This window comes from Peromyscus leucopus, chromosome 5 (genome assembly GCF_004664715.2).
Source record: "Peromyscus leucopus breed LL Stock chromosome 5, UCI_PerLeu_2.1, whole genome shotgun sequence".
NCBI classification, from domain to species: Eukaryota; Metazoa; Chordata; class Mammalia; order Rodentia; family Cricetidae; genus Peromyscus; species Peromyscus leucopus.
The window spans coordinates 11,683,915-11,698,994 of NC_051067.1; the positions used below are offsets into that span (position 1 = coordinate 11,683,915).

General features: G+C 47.5%; 1 long non-coding RNA gene across 1 annotated transcript; it reads left to right on the forward strand.

Moving 5' to 3' along the window:
• The first annotated feature begins 3,629 nt into the window (after window positions 1-3,629).
• Window positions 3,630-8,370, forward strand: LOC119088003. The gene is made up of 3 exons (XR_005091557.1): window positions 3,630-4,621; window positions 5,843-5,951; window positions 7,929-8,370. It is a non-coding gene; the product is annotated as an uncharacterized LOC119088003 (long non-coding RNA).
• Window positions 8,371-15,080: the final 6,710 nt, after the last annotated feature.

Consider the following 15,080-nt stretch of genomic DNA (forward strand, 5'->3'; position numbering starts at 1 on the left):
AGAATAATTAGACTGTCAGTTCTAGGAGACGCAGGGCACATCCCCTCTCTCCCATCCTCTTGACATTTGGTGATTCACAAACTGTTCTTACACCTGGAGCATGTGGACCCTGGCTGGGCAGGACCTGCACACTGAGATAGTAGGGCCCTCACCCCAGAAGATAAAACAACAATAACAGCAGCAACAATAACAAAACACCTGGAAACGTGACCAAGGGATCCAGGCCTCAGGTGACCACAAGCCCTCCGTGAGGGTGTATGGGGGTGTTGGGAGCGCAGTTGACAGACTGACTCTATGGAGAAAGATCCAGGTGGGGTTTGCATGGTTTTCTGTAACTATTCCTGGGGAGACATAAGCAGACACCTCTTCACCCCATGTAGGATGAGGACAGACCAGAGAAAGACTGTGCTCAGGTCTGACTTGGTGAACCAGGGAGACCATCTGGTGTACTTACACAGCACCACAGGAGGGGTTACCTGCAGGAGTGGGGGGACCGAAACAGCTGCATTACTGTGAAGTCCCACCCCATCGTGAATGATGACTTAGAGAAGTCGTGCCGTGAAGTCCTGTGTCTAGCTAATCTCCTCTTCATGTATTCTAGTGTCTCCCCAGATCCCTTGTAGCAGGGCTGGGGGCTGGTATAGGAAGAAGTAGGAACACTTAGCCCTCCTCGTGATATCCTGTAGCCTACCCTGCCCACTTGTATTTTTCTGTTCATTTCTTTGACTTGACTACCGGGCCAACATCATCTCTACGCTTAAGACAGCAGTAGCATGACCCTGTGACACATGAAGGGACACTAAATTATGGGCACATGAGTATAGGAAGTGCAGCTTTGGCCAAGCTACGGATCTTAGCCCACTGCTCCCGGCACCCGACTGACCGACCCCCTTAGGTCTGCTTCCCTCCAGTAAGTGGATGGATTTCTTTTCATGGGCAGCCTGCTGACGTGTGGTGAGTGATTAAAAGCTGGGTTGTAGTCACAGGTGACAAGCAGCAAGGATACCCAAGCATGACCTGCAATGCTGCCTGCCTGAAGGCTTCAGATGGCCTGGGAAGGGCAGGGGACCGCCACCGTGGCCTGGCAGGAGACCGCCACCATGGCCTGGGATGCCGGTGCTTAGGGTTCAAACCTAGGCTTGAACCATGGAAGTCAGAAAAGGGAAGTATGCGAACTTTGATTGGTTACTTCCTTTTTAATTTGTGTGTGTGTGTGTGTGTGTGTGTGTGTGTGTGTGTGTGTGTGTGTGTCTATGGATACACATGTAACATGTCTGTCTGTGAGTGCTCATGTACCGTGGTGTGCATTTGGAGGTCAGAGGGCGTCTTGTTGGAGTTGGTTCTTTCTTTCCACTTTGGAGGGTCCACGGATTGAACTCCAGTCTTCAGGCTGGGCGACGAGTCCTTTTACCCCCCCCCCCCCACGTCTCACCAGACTTGATTATTTAACTTTTTAGATGACTGTGTTTTTCTTCTGTGACTAACTAAATAAAACCCACCCCAAGAGGAAGTGTGATAGCTGATCTTCATTGTAACCTTGATTGGATCTAGAATCACTTGGGGCCTTGAGACACACCTCTGAGTGTGGGCTGCAGCATCCCATGACCTGGGATGCAGGAAAAAAGAACAAAAGGAGAAAGAGCCACCGTGGAGAACCCGCTCTGCCCTTCCTCTGCTTCCTGACTGTTACCATGGAGCTGCTTGGCTCCTCTGCCATTCTTGAACTCTTTGAAGTCATGAGCAGACAAATCAAGATTTGTTAGGTTGTTTATGTTAGGTATTTTGGTCACAGCCATGCAAAAGTAATCAACATAGAAGGGGTCATGTGGAAGTGCTGATACAGGGCCCTAGGTGGTAACTGTAATTAGATCTCCCCTACTGTGTGCACAGAAAGCCACTTCTGGGCCAACCTAGGTCCCTGGGAGCCTGTGGGTAGGTGGAGGGAGCCAGTGGAGCTGGCAGGTGGAGGGACATGGGCCATAGGCTGGCAGACTTATTTTAGGCATTCAAGTGACTTCAAAGGATTGGGAAAGCCCAGGGCTGAAATGGAAGCTAGTGGGGCCGGAAAAAGATGGGACAGCTCGTGACAATCTGTCAGACAGCCTCCTTCTCATCTCTGCATCATCAGCTCTTCCCGTGAGGCCAAGTGAGGCTGCAAGCCTGCTTCTTTTAGCCCACTCATGATGATCTGTGTTTCCTGCAGAGGTAGAGGACTACCAGGGGAGTGTCTGGGAGTGCTCTGGACACCTACTAACACAGCCATGAGTGTGTGTGTGTGTGTGTGTGTGTGTGTGTGTGTGTGTGTGTAGTCATGTCTTTTATTTATGTCTACAACTGACCATCCTTGGGGCTTTTCACTGCATAGGAAAAATATTTTGAAGGGGATTGGTCCTTCAGAGTACAGAGGAGGAGCTGTGTGTGGTCATGCCCCCGAGGGAAGGAACTCAGACATAATGCACTGCGTGGTCAGTTCTGTTAGGGATGTGGTTGCAGATTTCTAAATCTTCTTATACTGAGAGGGGGATGACAGAGGTGAAGCCAGAAGCCAGGGGGCTGTTCCAGTCACCCTTTACTGCGTAACAAACCCTGGATCTTGGTATCTTAAAGCCACAAAATCCACAGCATTGTCTTCCATGATGTTAGAAATTCCACAAGGCCCCAGCAAGATGGTTCTGACTCAGGGTCTCTCAAGTGGAACAGCAGGCACGTGTAGGAAGGGGATGCGGCAGCTGGGGCTAGCCAGACATCTCTGTTGGCAGCAGGCGCAGGGGCTCCCCCTGGGGTGTGCCTACATGCTGATCTCAGGGAACCAACAGGCCCAAACAAAAGCTGCATCCCCTTGTGGCTAGCTCCAGAGGGTCTACTCAGGCAACCACTGGCCATCCAGGTTCTGGGCGAGGGAACAGTCAGCCCCCTAGTGGGCAGAAGTATCAAGATCACATTGTCCTGTGACATGTGTGATGGGTGATACTATTAGAGCTTCACTGTAAAGTCCATTAGCCATGTTGAGGAGTTGCAGATGGACCCGAAGGAGGATACAGAATCCCTGTGTCCTCAATATTTTGACTCAGTGTCCCCAGAGTATTTCACCCAAGTCAGCAGCAACTACTCAGAAAATCAGGGACTTGGACCACTGTCGGTTGACCCTGCCACCTCCAGGGGCAACTAAATCACCTCCAGACTTGCCCTAAATTCAGCTTGCACATCTTTGGAAATCCCAGGAACTAAGTATCCCCAATTATTGGCAATCCAAGTCTAGTCTACCCGGCTAGGTCTCCTGCTCTCTGGGTTAGGCCATGGTGTCCATGGAATTGATAAACAGTCCATCTGAGCTATTCAAGTCAGTGCCCTGGAGTCACATGAGTGGCCACTGTGGAAAGTTCTTGAATGAGGAAGCAATGCAATCACCTCATGCTTGGGCCTTGAGAAACTACTAGAAGAACCTTCCATGTAGCTTTCTTCTACCTTCAAAAGATGGCCAAAGCCTTTAAACAGATGGCTGTGTGTGAGGGACAGGAGAAGTCCTGATGTCACATAGGACAGGCTGGGAACTGGTCTGAACCCACCTCAGAATGGGAATTCAAATGTGGGTTGGGAGGGCTGGGGATAAAGTGACTTAAAAAATTATATGTATAAGTGTGCCTGAATGTATTTCTGCATCACATGCATGCAGTGTCCATGGAAGCCAGACGATGGTGTCAGATCCCTCACAACTCTAGTTGTGAGCCACAGGGTGGGTACTGAAACTTGAACCTGGGTCCTCAGGAAGAGTATCCAGTGCTCTTAACCTCTAAGCCATCCCACCACCCCTGAGAAGTGGATTTTTGACCTGAGTCCATTTCATAATAGGCCCATTGAATCCAGAAAGCCATCTGTGTTACCTTCTTGGCTCCCGAATACACAGCTGAGCCGAAATATTCACTCTTGGTGAATTCCTAGAGAACTGACCACATGGAAAGACCTGGAGCTGCCATCCCTGTAGCATGGAAAACATTTTGGGTGACTTGGGAATGTGAGTGCCATCTTCAAAGGCCTGCAAGATGCAGGGCTGGTGAATCCCTCTCCTCTCCTTGTGGAGACAGATGGTCATTAGGGAATGACAGTCCATGGAGTTTTGTAACCATAGCTATTCTTCAAGAGATGGCCTTTGAGCTGGAGCAAACGCCTGTCGCCTGCCACACACCTTTCATTCTGCCTGATATGTGTTCTGGGCTCACATGACCACGAAACAGCAGAAGCACACGGTGCTAAGAGCAACACTGCTCCCCCTCAGCAGTCTCCAGTACTTGATTGGAAACCCCAAAATTGCATTTCCTGGGTTCTTTTTACAGCTGGGATTCTGGAGATGGGTCAAAATACTATCACATTCAAGGGCTGGCAGACAGCATGGGGGACCAGGTCTGGATGTCTGTTTTCATCTACAAACAGCAGCCCTTATTTAGTTCTACTAAACGACAGAATTATGATGACTTATTTACAGACCTTAATTAATTTGGTTTTCCATTGCAGAATTTGGCAATGCTTCTTGCCATGAAATAGATTGAGTTTGCCAATAGGCAGAGCCGAGGAGGCTGCTCGTGTAACTGGAATGGGGCCGAAGGGAGCCGAAGCAGAACACAAGGTGGATTGTTCATTATTTTCCTTGTAAGGTGGACGACAGGCTCATGCTGCTGGCCTAACATTGGTTTACCTCAGGTTACCTTTTTGTGAGGATTAGACCAGAGGGAACTTTGTTGTCAAGTCAAATTACCACACCAGTTGGAACGTGTGTGTGTGTGTGTGTGTGTGTGTGTGTGTGTGTGAGAGAGAGAGAGAGAGAGAGAGAGAGAGAGAGAGAGAGAGAGAGAGAGAGATTTGGTTCTTATCATTTTCGATTTTCCAGAGGTCAGATAAACAGCCCAGTTTAGGCTCAGTGACGTGGACCAGGGAAGCCGTGACTCCAAGCTGAGTTTGAATGGTCCATCAGGGCCAGTACAGGAACCTGCTCCAAAGCAACGTCTTCTGTGGTTTTTGTTAAGCACATATTATCTGGGATATCTTAATGCTGTTGTGTGGCTTTTCCTGGGGAGAGGTGAACAGACGGAGAAGGCAGAGCAGTGATGTGTAGCTTAGTAAATTCCCTAGAGTCACCTGCTGCAGGGGCTATGTCTGAGGGGTTACCTGCAGAGACATGGGTGACTCAAAGACACCTGCATCATTGAAGATCCCTCCCCAGCATGGGTGACAGCTCATGAAAACTGCATCCCTGGAGCCCTGCATGACCTGAAGGCAGCTCTGCCAGTTGGAGAGCACCATTGTTTTGCTCATATAACCTTGGCTGTGTGATTCTTCTGAGTTTCTGGAAGCTACTGGAGACTTGTGTGTCTTCTGTTCTCAGTCCTAGGAGGCTTCCCTCAACTCTAACACAGAATATTTCAATTTGAGGGAAATGATCACACAATAGAGGCTCTAGAAGGATGGAGCTCAGACTATGGGACCCAGGAACAAAAATTATGGGCCCTCTGGTTCTCCCCGGAATGACTTTGCTGACAGGCAGCAATGGAGGCCTGGCCTCTTCCTGTGGCTTCTCCTGCATCACTAGGTCAGGAGGATCATGCTTTCTTCAGCAACTTTTCCAGGTCCTTCCTCTGACTTCTGAGTGTCAAGTAAAGCTGCTGCTCCATGTGTTTGGGTATTAGTAGGACTCAGCCTGGCCTGGCTCCAAGAGTGACCTCAGAGCCCATAATCCTTATTGTTCCGAAAACCATTCCAAGAATCACAGCCTAAAGCCTGTTCCTTCAATGACTTTTAAAACACTTAATTCTAAATACTAAGCCCTTTTTTTTTTTCCTTTTCAATCAAGTCACTGGCAGTGTTCTGGCTTTCTGAGCTGACTCCTGACTGTGGCATACCTGGATTCCGTGTTCCAATAATTGACATTTAAGTAACGCTGAGTTCTTCATCTACAACAGGTATTTGTAATCTGTAAGCTTATATGTTTTTTTATTGCTATTTATTTTGTGTGTATGTGTACCCTGGCACATGTGTGGAGGTCAGAGGACAACTTGCAACAGTTTGTTCTTCCACGTGGAACCTGGGGATTGAACTCAGGTTATCAGGCTTGGCAGCAATCACCTTTACCTGATGAGCCATCCCACTGGCCCTATACGATATGTTTACAAAAGATGAAAATGTGTTAAGAACTTCACACTATGTTTTTATTTAATGAATTTAAAGGCCAAGAATCATAGCAGTTCACATGAAACATCCTCTTGAGGGTGCTTTGATTAGAAAGTCATGTCCCAGCGTCTCCTGACTCAGAAGCTTGGGCACGCCATTTGCCCTACCATGGCTCTCTACCATGGTCAGGATGAGTTCCTGAGCACAGAGTGAGACCTGCCTGATTTTTCCCCTGTGAGCTCTGTTTTTAAGCCTGTTGTGCAAGAGTGGGGGTGGATGAGGAGTAGCAGTTTCCTTATGCAACACGGCTTCCTCCTGAGGTCACCCACTGGATGCATTTAATTAGGATGTGTTAGGTCTAAGAGAAGAGGTGACTCCAGCCAGCAAAGAGCTGAGACAACGCGCTGGAAGTCATTAGGAGCAGATAGCATCACGTCCCGGGACCGTCAGCCTCCACTTCATGCAGATGAACCCACTTTGTTTTCTGAGTGGCCCCTGGGTGGGGCTGCACGTTAGCAGCCGGCCACTTGCCACTGATGCCATGACACTGCTCAGTACTTGACAAATGCCACTTCCCCTCCCCAAACCTCTTCTCAGTTTGTTTGGAAATAAACTAGAGCCGGCCGGGCGGTGGTGGCGCACGCCTTTATTCCCAGCACTCGGGAGGCCGAGCCAGGCGGATCTCTGTGAGTTCGAGGCCAGCCTGGACTACCAAGTGAGTCCCAGGAGAGGCACAAAGCTACACAGAGAAACCCTGTCTCAAAAAACCAAACCAAACCAAAACAAAACAAAAAAAAACAAAACAAAAAAACTAGAGCCTTTTGGAGCTCTGGGGCCATTTCATTCAATTATTTTGTAAAGATATGAGTTAAAAGTACTGGGCAAGTGAGACCCAGATGAGAACTGACTCTTCCAAGCTGTCCTTGGACCTCCACTGGTTTTCTGTGGCAAGTTCACCTATATGCACGTACATGCACAGCACATGCACACACACGCAAAATCAGTGTAATAAACTGAAGTCTCGATTTCTTTGCATTTCTTCCTTTCTTTCTCCTTCCTTCTAATTTCCCACATGAAATCCAGCCTTCCCTCATAGTGTTAGGGGAGAAAATTCTTCAAAAACTGTTACTTGAGGAAAGAAAATGACTAGTGTCTGGAAACAGAAATGTAGGTTTTGACCCCTCTTCTGGAAGCCCGGACTCTACAATCCTGAGAACGTCAGCAAACCCTGCTAGTGACATGTTGATGAGGAAGTGAAAGCTCACTTAGCACCCTGAGAAGAGACATTTGTTTTCATGCCCGAGTGGGACACAGTTGGCTCACTGTGTAAGCATTGTTTTCTAGAAAATGCAAAAGGTGTGAGACTCCCCATGGCTTTCATAGTGTCAGGCTCTTATACAAGGTGGCAGGGTGGCAGCCACCTCCCCTGGGATCTCTCCACATCATCATCATACACACACACACACACACACACACACACACACCTTCTAAGGGGGAGCCTTTCCCTAAGAATCAGAGAGGGAGCCTGGGAACCTAAACACCTAAATGCAGCAGGCAGATGATGAGAAATAAAAACAGCTACGTCTCAAAAAAAGCAAAACCGGCCACGAAGCTGCTTATAAATGACATGTTATTGTTTCTCTCGGTCCCTCGGGGACTTTCTGGTTATTTTAATGCTGTGTTTTCATAAGACACGTTCAAGCAGCAGGGCAGGGAACAGTGAGATTGGAATAAGAATTAGACGTGTTGATTCTGCCTGTGCCCTGCAGGTGAAATGTCACGTCTTGTTCCCAGCCTCTGAAGATTCAATTACGTGGACCATTTTCCAGCAATGCTGAGGCCGCGCAAACTGCTTGAAGGGAGCTGCTGAGGTATCCCTGCCATCATAAACAGGAACCCAGCTGTTTGAACGATGGAGCTTTGTTTAGTTTAAAGCATTTGAAAATGTGGTTGTTCATGGTGCCATGGCGAACCTCCTGTGTGGAAAATGCAGGATACTTCTGAGCCACGCACGCACGTGTCAAGACTTGCAGGTGGGCCCAGGTTTGGGCCAGCTGGGACTTTTCCAGGCCTGTGTTCTGTCACTCAGGGAAGGTGACTAGAAAGGAAGCGTGTGCATTGGTGATTCAGCCTTTGACTGATGCTGTGACACTTTACAGTACTCCATAAATGCCACCTCCCTCCTCCCAAATCAAAGTCACATTTCTACTCCTCCCCATCCCCCCAGATTTTTCTCAGTTTCTTTGGAAATAAACTAGAGCTTCTAGAACTTTGGGGTCATTTCATCCAATTATTTTGCAAAAACACAAGTTAAAAGTACTAGGCAGGTGAGACCCACATGACGGAGGAGAGAACACAGCTTCAAAGGTTGATGTTCTTCGCGGTAGCCTGTCTCCAGTCTCCCTGCCTACTTGGGTTGGGAGGGGCAATCAGGTTCTGAATCTCTAGTTAGAAGACCACATGTCCTATAAAACCCCTACAACTGGGTTTGGCTCCTGAAGGGGCATTGGGTGCTACACAGTGGCAGGGGCAGGGCTGTTCAGGGCAAGCCATCCACTTTACAGGGGAAGAATGGGAGGGAATGGGGTTTGTCAGTCTGCCCAGTACATGGGAAGCCATTCACACCGCGTGCAGGTAGCTGAGAAGATGTGTTTCCCCAGTTTTTTCTAATTCTGCCCCCCACTCCCCACACCTAATAGCCCACAGAAAGAGTTCTTTTGATTCTATTGACGTTTCACTTTTCTTCCTACGATGGCAAATTCAACTACTTCCCAAGCACAGGAGAACTTGAGTGCCACCGAACAGCTCAGTCCTGCAAGGCTTCTTGTGAGGTGGGACGTGAGGAGGACTCTTTAAGGCATTGCTGAGACCTTTTCTTTTGAGATGAATGGGGAGTGGGCCTGGAGAGCTGGCTCCAAGCTGAGATCGCTTGCTGCTCTTTCAGAGGACCCAAGTATGGTACCCAGCACCTACATCAGGCATCTCGCAGCTTCCTGTAACTCCAGTTCCTCAGGATCCAGTGACATTATCTTGCCTCTAAAGGCCCCTTCACACACACACACACACACACACACACACACACACACACACACACACTAAAAGATGTACATTGAATGTTTATCACTGATCTGGAGAAATTTTATTTCAACAGCTCGTGAATCTTCATCTCTTCTGTTGCTTTACTTCTGAGGGTTTCGACACAAACATTTCTCTCTCTCTCTCTCTCTCTCTCTCTCTCTCTCTCTCTCTCTCTCTCTCTCTCCTCAGTTTATGTAGAGTTTGTTTTTCTTTTTCAGTTTCTGACCATCCTTCTACCCAAATGCTTGGGGGATGGGAAAGGTTGAAATTTGGAGAGATGCTGCTCCTGCAGAGATGTAATCCAGCCCGCACGCTCTCTTGTCCAGCTTGGAGACCACTCGACTAGAAAGCATGGCATTCCCACCCCTGGCACTGTTAAACCCCATCGCTGCCTTGGACAATAGAATGTGAGGAGATGATGTCGAGATGCTTGCGAGACTTTCACAGGCGACGTGGCTTCTGCCTAGCTTTCTTAGGCTCTCATCCTGGGCATCAGATACCTTGTTTTCAGGAAGCCCAGGCTTCAAGAAGAGACGACACATGGGTGTTTGAGCCAACACAGGCCAACAGCCCACTTTGGATATTTCCCAGTGGGGACCTCAGACACCATGGGGTAGAGATAAGCCACTTGCTGCTTGTTCAACTTCCTGCCCAACAGGAAGTAAGAGAAGTGATAAAGGGGGATGATTTCAAGCTGCTGAGCTTGGGGATTTTGTTAAACACCAGTCAGTAACAAAAAGTGGGGCTTCTTGTATCGTAGCTAAGAAGTCCGTGTTGTGAGTGAAGGCTCCAGACATCACCGTTCTGGGGGGCAGCCCTTTCTTCCAGCTTTCTCCTTTGAGAGCTTCTCTGTTCATGCCGCCTTCACTATCCTGCGATGAAAACTGTAAATATACCACCGGGCTAGATACGTGCATGTTCATATATGTGGCGTATTGTATACCTGGTGATAAAATCGAGAAATAGGAGGAAAATCCTAACAATACAACATAAAGCCAATCTGTGGTTGTTCTCCTACAGTGTAGAATTGTGTCTCTGAACATCAGTATGGTGCAGGCTTTTGTATAATAAAAATATGTATTAAGGAAAAATATGCATGCTTAATGGGAGAATACACAGCACATAAACAATTTTGTGATCAATTTATTACAGAGTAAGTCACCAGCTTCATAAAATAAACATATTTTCCTTGCACCATGTCCCTTGAAAAGCACATGCTGTTTGGGGAATGGCTTTGTTTTGGAGAAGGACTGGCAGAGACACAGTGGTGTGACCAGAAGGGTCTCTGCTTGAAATGCAAGACCTGCTGATTCAGCACTGCAGCAGCCATTTTTAACTCACTGTACTTTGAGGCAATGAATAACTCTGGTTTGTACTGTACTGTACTGTGCTGTATACTCTGTTGTACTGTGCCATATTATACTGTACTGTGCTGTGTTTTGTTGTACTAATCTATATTATGTTGTATTATACTGTACTATCTATATTGTATTACACGGTACTATATGGTATTGTGCTGTATTGCATTATATTGTTTCATATTGTATTTGCTATACTGTATTGTATGGTACTGTGCTATGCTGTATTATTTTCAGAGCAAGATCTCTGTGTAATGTAGATTCTTGCAGGTTTGGTCCTCTGGTGATATTCCTCTTTGTTCAGAGCTTTCCTTTAGCATTTAGATCTGGATTTTGTGTGTGTGTGTGTGTGTGTGTGTGTGTGTGTGTGTGTGTGTGTGTGTGTATGTGTGTTTGTGGGATCTGAATTCAAGTCCTCACATTTGAATGACAAGCACTGTACTGGCGGGATGGTCTTCCAGCCTGGTCTGTGTTTATATAACAGAATGCTTGCCTGCACTTGAGACTTTGCAGTGCATAAATCCATCATGAATATCCAACACTCACTTAGGGGTGAAATGGGCAGGAGAGGTATATGCTAATAATTTACCTACTTAAAATAATTAAGTGTGAATTTGAAGTTAAGAGAAGACGTCAACGTTCAAATGAAAACCTTGGGCCAATGAGATGGTTCAACGGATAAAGCCTGATGACCTGAGTTTGGTCCTTGGGACCCACATGGTTGAAGGGGTGAACCTACACCTGCAAGGTCTCTATGTCCACATGCATGTCATGGCATGTGGGCACCACCCCTCCTCCAAATAAAGTAGTGTAATAATAAAAAAAGAAAACCTTTGTCTCTGTACTTGAAATGCATACACATAGGCGTGCATGCACACAGACATACACACGTGGGAGGGAGGGAGAGAGGGAGAGAGACGGGGTGGGGGAGGGGACTTTGAACACATAGCTACAGATGCAGGCAGCTGATACAGGTAGTATTTTGGTGACTTGAGTACCAAATGGTTTTTGTCATCAGGAATGTGATTTTCTGAAGTGATGAACCATGCTTGGTACCGTTCCAAGCCAAACAGAAAAGAGCTTCCTCTTATCTTCCATCGAAGCTAGATTCTTAGACCCTGTATTTACACATGAAATATCAGATTGTGGGCTCAGATAATGAACAGGTTTCTCCCTTCATACAAAAACTCAAGTGGGCATCCAGAAGTCACGTGAGAGGGTGCACAGTGTGTTCTCTTGTGGGACGACTAGCATCTCTCTTTTATTCCTACCAAATGCCAGAGGCACTCCTTAATTGTACCAGTGAGTCAAACCTAGCATCGCATTCTGCACTGGCTGGATTACAATGCAAATAGAATTCTTAAATCCACAATGTCTCTCCTAGTAGAGTCAGCACACTGAGTGGGGGGCAGCGTAGGGGTTGGAACAGGAACAAATGAGCAGATGCAGAGAAGCTGGGGACCCTGAGCTCCCAATTCCATGGCACCTGCAGGAAAGAGTGCTCAGGGCGACACTGTCCCTCTGAAGGTTGGCTCTTGGTGGACTGCTGGGGGCTTGGATTCACACTGTCTGACCTGTTTGTGCAAGCAAATCGCTTGATGCTTCCTTCACTATGTGTTTCAAGAATTTTTTCCCTGGGGAAATGTAAACAACATCTACCCCCCTCTTTATAAGGTCCCAAGACAAACCAAAGTATAATTCCACCAGCGGGGCAAATGAATTTATTTGGCTTGATACAGAATATGGCTGAGGGGTTGCTGTCAGGAGCATGGGGTACTCCAAGCAGCCACACGGGAAAATCTTCACCCAGCATGATGGCAGCTTCCCTACAGACACAAAGATGGAGTCCCTTCAGTTACCCTTCCTCAGATTATAAGCTCTAGTACCATCCTGGAGATGGTAAGGTCATGTGCAATTAGGACAGATTTGTATACCAGTGTGTGGGAGCAGAGGCTGGAGCCTTGGTGAGGTCCCGCGGTCCTTCCCACCCCTCCTTCTCTGGGGGAAATGCCAGCAGAGACAGGTCCCGTGAAGATGGTTTTGTGCAAGTGGGCACAGCTGGTTGATGACAGTGACGGCTACCCTGCTCCCAGCACCCTCTTCTGTGACCCTGGGTGCTATGTCCAGGGGAGTCGGTGTGACTGGCTCTCAGTGCAGATGCTGGTACTGAAGCCTCTGTCCCACCAGGAGGTGACAGTCTACACAACTATTCCAAGTTGGTGCTGGAGGAATTAACGGCACTGGGAAGGACCCTGGGAGTAGTCACCTGGATTTCTCCAGGTTTTGTCCCACTATCTTTTCCCTGTACTCATTTTGTGTCCCCGTGAGGTGGTAAGTAACAGCAGTGGGTCTAGCTGCCTAGTGAGCCCCCAGGGAGTTCCCTTAGCTAACCGCCAGAGCGAGGTCCTCTTGGGGACTCTATACACTGCAGAAACATCACCTTTCCCTCCCTGCAGCAAACTCCCTTTGCCTGGCGATTCTGGTGGCCTCTCCTGAGTCTAGTTCTATGGGTAAGCTTCTCAAAACCTATAAGCTTACATATCGGAAGCCTCAACAGGTCCTAAAGATAAGACACAAGGTATGACCCACAAGGAGGTATTATACAATTGACACCAAATAAGTGACCTGGAGCTAAATTCTTAGGAGGTGGTATCAGGGTAGAAGCAACACAGAATATGACAGTCTGAATTTATTGATTATTTTATCACATTTATTCACTGTGTGTATAACACATTTATTCAGTGTTTGTGTCTGTGTGTCCACGCCTGTGTTCACACCCTGTGTGTGTAGGTCAGTGGAGGACATGTGGGAGTCAATTTTCTCCCTCCACCATGTGGGTCCCAGGTATTGAACTCAGGGCATCAGGCTTGGCAGGATGAACCTTGACTTGCAGAATCATTCTGCAACCCGGTCTGCATTTATTGAGATGTGTTGTGTGGCTTGATGGGTTAGAAAGGACTCCACCTGGTGGCTTGTATGACAAAGACACAATAGTGTATTCATTTTCAGAAAGAAGTAGGCAACCTCACAGAGAGAGTCCAGATAGTCTCAGGGAGAACCAAACCAGCTGGAAAGGTTAGTGGTCTGGACACTAAGAACGCTGATATGAGCCAAAGCAGAAAGAGAGGAGCATGCTGCTAGGATCTGAACAAGAGGGCCTTAGAGTTGCAGTTTTTGCAAAGTATGTCTGACAGCCACGTAGAACATAGACCTCTGAGTGGCAAGCTTGGACAGAGAGCTAAGGAAATTTTCAAGCACAGTGTTGAAGGTGATAATATTAAATTTCCCATTGATGTGACAAAGTCCACTGAAGGGAAAGAAAGGGGGAGGGAGGAGGAGGGGAGGGAGGAGAAGGGAAGGGAGGGAGAGAAGGAGGGGAGAGAGGGAGGACAGGGAGGGTCACTTTAGTGTAGCATGAATCTTAAAGGGTCTTATTAATAAAAAACAAACCCAGGGCCAGATATTGGGGTAAATGCTGGAAGATCAGAGAAGCAGAACAGGCCACAGGCACCTCACCTTGCCAATTCCTCAGCTGATCCTGTTTCCTCAGACTGTAAGCCTCTAAGTCCAGAATGAATCTCAGCTGAACTGCTACTCAAAAGCCTAAAAACTTAACCAGCTCTAGTTCCTGGTTGCCATGCTTTATATACTTTTCTGCTTTCTGACATCACTCCCTGGGATTAAAGGCTCACTTTCTGGGATTAAAGGCCTGAGTCACCATGCCTGGCTGTTTCCAGTGTGGCTTTAAACTCACAGAGATCCAGGTGGATCTCTGCCTCCCAAATGCTAGGATTAAAGGCGTGTATGCCACCATTTTCTGGCCTCTGTATCTAGTGGCTATTCTGTTCTCTGACCCCAGATAAGTTTATTAGGGTGCACAATATCACCACACTTTAGCTGACAGTTTGAGGGTACAGCCCACCTTGGTGGGGACGCAGGGCAGCAGGAGCATGCAGCGGATGCAGAGATGAACACTGGCTCTCAGCTCACCTTCTCCTCAGGAGAGAGAGACAGTTTATCGAACAGCACCCCATTTAGAAGTTTGGGATTGGTGAAATCTGGGGTATACACTGGAGCCTGCTTCAGGTGCTGCTGCATTATAACAAGCAACTCTGCAGGCAATGGCTTAAACACATGCATTTGCTTGTCTGGATCTGGACAGGGCTCAGCTGGGCTGGTTTATCTCTGTATCACCTGACTGGGAATGGAATGTATGTTCTCCATGTCTGGTAACATGTTTCTTGTGTGTGTGTGTGTGTGTGTGTGTGTGTGTCTGTGTGTCTGTGTGTGTCTGTGTAGGACAGAGGTTGCCATCAGGTACCTTTTCCAATCACTCTCTACTTTATTTTTTGAGACAGAGTTTTTCACTGACCATAGAGCTCACAGAGGCCATCCAGTAAGTCCTGAGGATTCTCCTGTCTCTGCCTTCCCAGCACTGAGGTTATACATACATACATACATACATACATACATACATACATACCC